Source organism: Procambarus clarkii, chromosome 7 (assembly GCF_040958095.1).
Source record: "Procambarus clarkii isolate CNS0578487 chromosome 7, FALCON_Pclarkii_2.0, whole genome shotgun sequence".
Taxonomy (NCBI): Eukaryota; Metazoa; Arthropoda; class Malacostraca; order Decapoda; family Cambaridae; genus Procambarus; species Procambarus clarkii.
The window spans coordinates 10,244,616-10,254,362 of record NC_091156.1 but is presented as its reverse complement, the minus strand read 5'-3'; the positions used below and the strand labels follow the sequence as shown (position 1 = coordinate 10,254,362).

At 42.4% G+C, this 9,747-nt stretch overlaps 1 long non-coding RNA gene across 1 annotated transcript; it reads left to right on the top strand.

Moving 5' to 3' along the window:
- The first annotated feature begins 8,514 nt into the window (after positions 1-8,514).
- On the top strand, positions 8,515-9,307 carry LOC138356588 (uncharacterized). Its single transcript, XR_011224548.1, has 2 exons — positions 8,515-8,985; positions 9,073-9,307. It is a non-coding gene; the product is annotated as an uncharacterized lncRNA (long non-coding RNA).
- Positions 9,308-9,747: the final 440 nt, after the last annotated feature.

Genomic DNA, 9,747 nt, shown 5'->3' with positions numbered 1-9,747 from the left:
ATATATATATATATATATATATATATATATATATATATATATATATATATATATATATATATATATTATATATATATGAATATATAAGCGACCACTCCATAGGTAATTGAACCATTTATGGGGAAAATATGGAGGAGTGTGCGTCTGTCACAGACGAGCAACTTAATATTTTCCACCACCCAGCAAGAATATTTGTAGCTGGATTCAGTAATTCTGGGAAAACGACCCTAGTGGGGAATTTATGTGTTAAATACCACGGAAAATTCTCAAAAATTTTAGTGTCATCTGCAAATAATACAGAACAACCTCTTTCAAACATTCCATCTCTGCGAAACAAGGTTACTGTCTCCCAGGATCTGATTAACCCACTAGAGTATAAAGATCCTTTTTCAAATGAGTCAGTTTTGTATATAATTGATGACTTATACCTGGAAGCCATACAGAGTCCAATTATAGCCAATATCTTCACAAGAGGGAGACACGGTAATATTTCCGTAATTCTAATTAGTCAAAATTTGTTTCCCCAGGGGAAATACGCCAGGACAATAACTCTGAATTGTAGTCATTATATATTAATGAAGCAGAGAGACATAAGCCAACTTGAAATTTTAAGTGGACAGTTATATGGGCGAAAAACAACTAGTAGTTTCGTTGAAATATACCGTCGGGCAATATCCCAGAACAAGTATGGTTACTTATTGGTCGATCTGACGGTTCCTGAGGCATTACAACTACGAACGAGCATCACCAACGAAGACCACTGTGAAATTGTGTATCAAATGTAATCAACAACGACAACAAAAAATGTCTCTAACGACACAGAAACGAACAATTCTCACCAGTATCTATAATGACATTTCTAGCCCAGGTGGTTTCACAGGGTCAATTCAAAAATTGTATAAGGCTGCCAGACTTAAAGACCCCAACATTAGTGTTGCAGATGTGAAGGAATTTCTCCATGGGGAGCGATCTTACACATTACATAGAGGAAATTTAGTTAGGTTCCCCCGACGGAAAATATTAGCCCCTAAACCTCGTACCATAATTGCCTGTGACCTAGGGGACTTTTGTAGTTTACAAAAATACAATAATGGTGTTAAATATATTTTAATTTGTGTCGATGTTTATTCCCGCCTAATGCAGACTCAAACTTTAAAAACAAAAAATTCGAGTGAAGTGTTAGTCGCTCTGAAGAAGATATTAGAGGAAACGCCTCAGTTTCTCGGTGTAAGGCGGATATTCACTGACCGAGGTAGAGAATTTTACAACAAGTCAGTTCAAAATTATTTTAATAAGAAAAATATTAAATTATATAGTGTATTTTCGGAAATGAAATCTAGCATAGTGGAGCGAGCCATCAGAACTTTAAAACATAAACTGTATCATTATATGACTCAAGCTAATTCATTAAAATACACCCACATCCTCCCTAAAGTTGTGGACGTGTACAACCACACTTTCCACAGGATGCTAAAAAATACTCCTCATGCCATTCATAAGTTGCAAAATATTGAAGATATACGAAGACAGTTTAAGGTCATGTATTTAAACAATGACTCCTCCATAACTGCCATCAGTCCACGGCTGCACCTTGGACAGCATGTGCGATTGGCAAAGCGCAGGAATATATTTCACAAAGGCTTTTGGCACCAAAATACAGAAGAAATATTTGTAGTGTCACATATTGACAGAACACATCCAATCCCGACATATAAAATCAAAGATTTAAACAACGAGACGATCAGTGGCATGTTTTATGAGCAGGAATTGATTGCAACATCCCTTCCAGACTATTTTCCTGTAACGGTATTACAGTCTAGGAAAACATCGAAAGGACACAGAGAATATTTCGTCAAGTGGAGAGGGTACCCAGATTCTGCCAATAGCTGGATTAAAGCTCAAGACATCGTCAAATTTAACAAAAAATGACAGTTCAAGGACTCTCTCGTAGAGAAACATCATCAGTTGTTATTTTTATTAAACAATTTATCACCCAAGAAGCGGAATAAACTAATCAAGGCTTTAAAACGGCAGGAAATTGAATCAATTTGTGAAATTTTTGCCAATTTTCTGAAACGAAACATCCCAGTTCAACCTCAGATAATTAATGGCTTACAGAGATATCAGAACGACATACGATCTGTAGCACGTAAGAAAACTCCTTTATACAAAAAGAAGCTCATACTGACCTCCAGACGTGGTGGGGCGATATTAGCAGCTCTGCTACCTTTGGCTGTATCGTTAATTTCCTCCCTAATAAGGTAATTGCGTAAATAAGTAACGAGAGAATAAAATGGTGAAAGAATATTGCCTGGTACCACGATTCATAGCTGAAAAATATTTATTTAATAAAAACAAGAACTCACCATCACCTCCTAATGCTGTGGGTCTGCCCTCCCCCGTGGTGATGGTAGTGAAAGTATGTCCTTCTCTTTAAAAAACGAATCCATCCCAAGTAATAATATTGGGGGAGCCCGTAACCTACCCACCTGCGACTCTGGTAGGGGTGATGGGGGGGTGGGGGAAGAGGACACTCCTTCCTCCCACCTGACAACAACGGGCTGTGGGCGGTGTTGCCGTAGTAGCACCTCCAGACGGGCGGGGCTGGTCACACACCCTTTAAATGACATTGGGGCCCCCGGCGACCGTCGCCCGCCGCCACCCTTAAAAAGAAAAAAAAAAACGCGGGCTGCCCGGCGCGACCATCGCCTTTTAAAAAAAAAAATAAATAAAAAAAGGGGACATTCCATCCTCCCGCCCGAAGTGCAAGTAATTGTTGCTGGCCACACTCCACATAAAGCCACCATCACACCCCAAAATCCAAGTCTGGACAACTTAATAAATGTGAATTTTAAAATTGAGGAAATTCCTCATGTCAAAGCATTATTGAACATGTTTGGACAAAACAGCCAACAGGTGATGTGGGATAGTCGCGGAAATTTATTAAAGCCTGTACAAAATTTAAATATTTTAGATATAATTAAAACTCTAGCCTTCACAAAGGGGCAATTTAGGGCAAGTGACAAGGAAGATGTAAGGGTTTTACTGAGGGTGGCTGGCATAGACCCAACCCTCATACGTAATTATCGCGCTAGATCTCAGTTAAAAGGGGGGAGGGGTATCCATAGGAGACCCCATTGGGAGCCGTATTGAAGACCTATATGAAGACCATCTTAAAGACCACCATATTCAGTTGCATATCCACCATGGAGCAAGCTTCTAGACCCACTCCTCCCCCAGCTACACCCCCAGAAGACAAATCTCCCTTATTAAAGAAGTTGGTTGCTACTCAGCGGTACTACAAGTATGTCGAACACAAATGTAGATTGATATATGCATTGTGGGATTGTTATGACCGTCTTGTGTTGAGTGCCCCTCCAGAACGGTTTTTAAGTCATTTGGAGAGACGGTGAAACGTTATGAAGAATATTCATCCCAGGAAATCCAGACGGAGATATGGCAAATGGAAAAATTAACCTTCCAACATCGAGACCAGATTACAGCCTTCGAGACTGGACGGAGTGTGTATGGACTTTTAAGGTAGGGAAGGCAGCCTCTACACCACACCCCATACATCCCTCCCCCTCCAGGTGGGGGACACAGGTGTATTTAAAGGCCTCCACCGTCACCCTCGGTCACCATAGTTGACGACGACTCTACCCCGTTCCTCTCAACCGCCCCTCCGCCATGGCTTTATCGTCCATTAAGTCAATAGACAGCGACATCACCGACACCCACGCCTTTGGGGTCGGTGATGTGATCGTTTACGATCTCCCGCTGCTGTTGTGCGTCCCTATGGACTGGCAAGTGTAATTTGGAAATGTTACAACTATGCCCGTGTGGAACGTGAAGGACTGACTCGTGTCAACAGGGCCACAATACGTTACCGGTCTACCCCGGGTGACATCGAGGTGAAGATAGCTCCCCTACCCTCCGACGGTCAAGACATTGTCGAAGAGCCAGTCTTGTTCTTCCGCCCCACCATCGTGGCGCTAATTTCCGCTTTCGGCGCAGGAGCACCCTTCGAGTCCAACCCTATAGCTCAGGAGCAAGTGCAGTCTTCCTCCGACATCCACTACATCACCAATGTCACCCTGGATACTGCCAAGAATAGGCTGTATTGGCTGAAAACAGCCCTAACAAAGGTTGGCAATCTCATGGTAAGAACTCCAACCATGTTTCGGCTGGTGGTACCCCATGGGCTGGGGGCCTCCCGTGATGGCATGGACAACTGGCACAAGGACGTCGGGCCCATGCTCATTTCGCTCAACGCTGAGCTGGCCAAGCATAACAAGGAGCTGGTAATCCTCAAACGTCCCTCTACCGTCACCCCATCGATGGTACCCCTCCCGAATGATGATCCCAGGGGAGAGGGTGATAGTAAAACTATCACCCTAGATGCAGTGGTGGGGGAGGGTGCCACCACCCCAGGAAGCTCTTCTCGTTCTACACCACCAGCACCACCAGCCACCCCCAGGAAGAAGAGACACCTACAAGAGTACTCATCCACCTCCAGCGCTGCTCCACCCCCACCCACAACATCTGGCACGGCCAAACGACGGATCGAAACCACTATTGACTTCGACCCCCTCTCAAATCATCGTATTGACACCATCCTCGATGGAGAGTCACAGGAAATATTCCTGTTATCCTCATCACCGAAAAAACAACGAAAGCTGTAACCATCAACGCTCAAAGAAGACGTGCCAGCACCACCACAGTCAGTAACAGCAGCAGCAGCAGCAGCAGCAACAGCAGTACCTCCATCTACAACAGCTTCGGTGGTGGTAGCAGTAGCAGGTCCACCGACGATGGTGACAGTGTTGTCAGCGGTAGTGGTAGCGGCAACGGTACCACCAACTACAGCAGTTCCGGCGGTGACAGCGGCAGCAACAGTACCATCATCGCCGGCAGCGGTAACGGTAGCGGCAGCAGTACCACCAACTACAACGGTTCCAGCGGTGGTAGCAGCAGCAGCAGCAGCAGTACCGTCAGCGGTGGCAGCGGTGTCAGTGGTACCAACAGCTCCCCCAGCAGCAGCGGCAGCGGCAGCAGCGGACGACAGCAGTACCAACAGCTGCTGCTCTTTATATGTAATTTGTTATGGGGGAACAAAATGTAGTTGCCCCTGTTGTAGTTCTTTTAAAAGTAATATTTCCTTAGTAGATTAATAAAATAAAATATAAGTAATGATGTTTTATTCCCACCCCAGTCAGTACATAACTTAACAATGGACGAGGAACACTACATATACCTCACTAGCCTCGACCAAGAAGATATATACAACAACACAAGTTCAGCATTTACAAACACCATCCCCACTCTACATTTAAACCCTTCCATTAAACATGAAGTGGCCTTAGTCAACATACTCCTACCCAGACGAATTAACGCTATCATCAAGGATGAGGGGAGTCTGGTATAGACGTCTATGCTACTTTTAAGCGAGGAACTCTTTCTAAAAGCCCAGAACATCTCATCTACACCTTCACCCCCAAAACCAACATATTATCCAGAAACATCACATTCATCACGAGTGAGCTTAGCCGACAAATAATCACCGACATGAAGCTTAGCTTCCGAGGTGATTTCAAAATATACTTCTCAGAAAGAGAACCATCCTCACCTATGATCAATCCTTAGAGCGAGTGTTACTATCCTCTACACTTAACAATGAAGGCACTGGTTCCTTATATTCTCTTAGTCTTCAATTTAAACACAGAATAGCTAATGTACTTGGTTTTGACAGCAGTCGCAAATACACCATTTATCAGGCAAAATCAGATGACATTACAGCAGCCTCAAAGATCGTGGCCTCATTCCCCCCAGACAATGACGGAGGTTGTGACTATTTACTCATTTATAGTGACGTCATCGAGCCGGATCGTTACGGGGGACAAATTGTAAATATCTTAGATGCAATCAATTATCATGACTCTTATTCTAGAGGGGCTCATCCCCTAGTGTACAAGACATTAAATACTAACACGTTGGAGAAGGTGAGCATTAAGATAACAGATCAGTTTGGGCGAAAGGTTAGTTTTGAAGATGGGAGGTCGGTTACGGTAGTCTTACACCTCCGCCCTAAGGTATAACAATATAATCTATATAAATATAAATATATATATATATATATATATATATATATATATATATATATATATATAGAAGTGTTTACCCACATCATCGGTTATTATAAGAAGAGGAGTCGGGATGCGAGTACCTTTCCACACACCCTCCCAGAAGGAGTATGGGGAGATCTTCTCCCCCCTCTCTGGGAGATACGGGGTGAGGGGGGGAGCGATGAATGACATACGCACATTCCAAGCGCCTTATCTCAGATCTGGTGGTGGTTTTTTTGGGACCTTAGCCGGCTTGGCTCGACGAGCCATACCATTTTTCATGAAAACTGTAACGCCGACTGCTATCGATTTTGGGAAAAATGTTCTTGGTGATTTAACCAGTGGTAGACGGGATGTAAAGAGCGCTCTGAGAACTCACGGTATTGATGCTCTTAAGACTGTGGGGAAGAAATTGGTAGCAGGCGGGAAAATTAAAAGACTCTCTAGGAGAAGAAAAAATAAAAATAATAAATGTAAACGAGCCCTTGGGTATAAAAATGATGTATTTTCACTACAGTAAGCAGTCATACTTCACCTTTCGGAGGAGATCATGGCGGAGGCTAGTGGAGCTGGGTTGAAAATCCCTGTAGAATATTATACTTCCAGTATTATTGACCAATTTCCTAGAAGTAACAGAATACGTAATGTGGAGAGTTCAATTGCCTCCACACAGCAAATAGACATTCTACCTGTTAACCTACCTATTAATCAACGTTTGCGGGATAATTACTTAGAATTCCGCATCCCCGGAACCCAGGGCGCCTTCTTAGATTTAGCTAATATTGTTATAGATTTTAAGGTATCTTTAACGAAAGATGACGATACCACAAAATTGGAAGAGGATGACCATGTGGAATTTGTTAATGGGTTGTCAAATACCATGTTTAAAGGTGTTCAGGTGTTTTTAGGAGAGCAGGTAGTTGAAACAAATTCTAATTTTAATTATTGGTCGTTTATTAAATTAATTACCTCCATGCCTCCATCAAAAATGTCTTCCTTGGGGAGGATTGGAGCCTTTCGTAGGGACTGGAGTGATGATGGTGTAATCCCTAACGAATTTACTAATACATTTTTTACTGGGGCAACCGCCAAGGATAAAAAATTTATGACCGATTTAAAAGGTAAAGGATTGTCAATGTGTTTTCCCCTACTATTGGACGTAACAACCCTAGACCAATACATATTAGATAATATAGATGTGCGCCTAAGATTGGAGCTCTCCCCACATGCTTGGGTGCTAAATACAAGTGTGGACGATGGCTCTAAGTATCGGCTGCATATGGATTATGCTAAGTTGTGGGTAACACGAGTGTTCCCCTACCCAAGTGCTTACCTAGCCTTAAACAGCTCACTGTTAGCATCCCCCGACCCCATAAGCTATACTTTCAATAAAACCATTTCTAAAACATATGTCCTAGCAGGGAATCAAACTAGTCTCTTAATTGATCAGCCTTGGGCGCAAGTAATTCCTCACAGGATATTCATGGTAATTGTGCCAATGAATTATTTCGCTGGCCTTCACCAAGGTAATGGATTATATTTTGAAAATGCAAAACTGAAAAATATCGCCATGTATTTGAACAATAATGCAATTTACCGAATTGGTGGTGATTTCGACAATCATTATGCCCGCCTTTATTACGAAACTTTGAAGACATTAGGCTTAGAGCGTGATTCACTTCTAGCCTATGACACTTTTAATAAGGGAAGATCGATATTCGCCTTTGACTTAACCACCATTCAAACAAAGGATTCCCTCCCTGTGGAGAAATCTGGCAACTTGCGTATGGAGCTTGAGTTTGGTGGCGGTGTTACATATAACAGGCTGGTTTTACTGTTTGGGGAAACGACCGGGGTACTATCCATCGACGGACAGAGAACTGTTCTGTGTGACGTGCGAGCTTAAAAACATAATGAATTGTAATGATATAAATATTAATTTAAAAAATAATCTAGGGGATCGAGCACTCTACCTAGGTTGTTATAATGCTGATGAAATAGAACATTTAAATATCTCATCAAGAAAACCTATTGTTCTCATAACTAATATTTTACCATCACATAGCAGATTAACTATGGGACATTGGGTAGCTATTTATGTTGATAAAGTTAAACATCGAATGTTTTTTTTCGATAGTTATGCAATGTCGGCGGTTACTTATGGACATTATTTTCAAGGATTTATTAAAACTAACACAATAACAAAGGTGTTTGGAATGTGCTACAGACTCCAGAGTGATTTTACCCTTGCTTGTGGACTGTATTGCGTATGTTCGTCCATAGGGTGAGTCACCTGGGGTTGCCTTCAACAGTACATTACTTACATAATGTATTTTCAAGCGTTAGTTTAAAATTAAATGATAAACGAGCCCTCGCTTATGCGAGACGATATTTTCCTATGAAACATCACTGTGTTAGGACATTTTGTAGAGGAGTAAGGGTTGGTTCTTATAGGTGGTGTAGAGAATATTTTTGTTAGCTAGGCAACCCACCTAACAGGGGGATTACCCCCATATAAAACACCTCTCACCCCACAACCTCCCTAGAAGACCCCCATCCCCCTTATCCTACAAATGGAAGGCGTCTCCCCAGAAACACACGCAGGGAAGATTGAAGTCCTTGAAGGGCCTGGTTAGTATTACCCTCACTTTCTGGTAAAGATTTATTTTTTTTCCCACAATAGAAAGTTTGCTCAACCTCTATTTTACCTCTTCTTTTTTTTTCAGTGCAATTCTTAGGACCTGTCCACATTTGTAGAGTAGTAATTCTACGAGGAAGGTCTGCCCCAAACAAGATGCTGTTACGTACCCTAATTGATGATGCCTGCTGTAGAGGACACAAGGTCGCTCCTGCAGGGGGAGAGGTATGTACTAACTGTTCTTAGAGGAAATAGAATATTTTTCAAATAAAAGATATAGTCCTATAAATTATTTTCCCCATCTCTTTCCAGAACACTTCAGATGAGAGTCAGAAGGAAAGTCGTCCAAAAGGCAACCAGCCAACTCACCCCACTCCCCCAAGAGAGGGGGGAGGGGGTCAAGACCTCCCCCCACTCACCACGGATGGGGAGACGTCAGAATTCTACTCAGATGAGGAAGGGGAGGTGGAGGGGGGAGAGGGATAGGGGCCATAATTAACTTCTTATACATCATTTGTGATTTTTACCTAATAAAACATTAATAAATTCTTTGATTTTTTTAACCCCTGGAGGAGATTTATAATTTAATACCCCTATATAAGACCCACTCAACCTCCGCTGGGTGTGGAACTCTGTTACGGTAAAGTCAAGGCCATTAGGTGCGAGGAAGGGTACGGGCGACCACCCTCACCGGGAGGAACCTGTTTTACACCTGCCCCATAGAGGAATGTGGGGGCGTAACTGGCACTCACCCACGAGTGTTTATTATACAAATAAATTCATTTTTACTTAAATATATTGTCATACTTTACTGTATAAATGAACATGATCATAGTGGCACATAATAGATACCTATCTTCACTGTTTTTTCGACTGCTACCACTCACACCTTGGGTGACCTAATATGGAGTGGCACTATGTGGCTCCCCGCTTCTGATTTTCTTATCTGATTACCCTACATAGGTGGCTCTATCTGTCACCAAATAA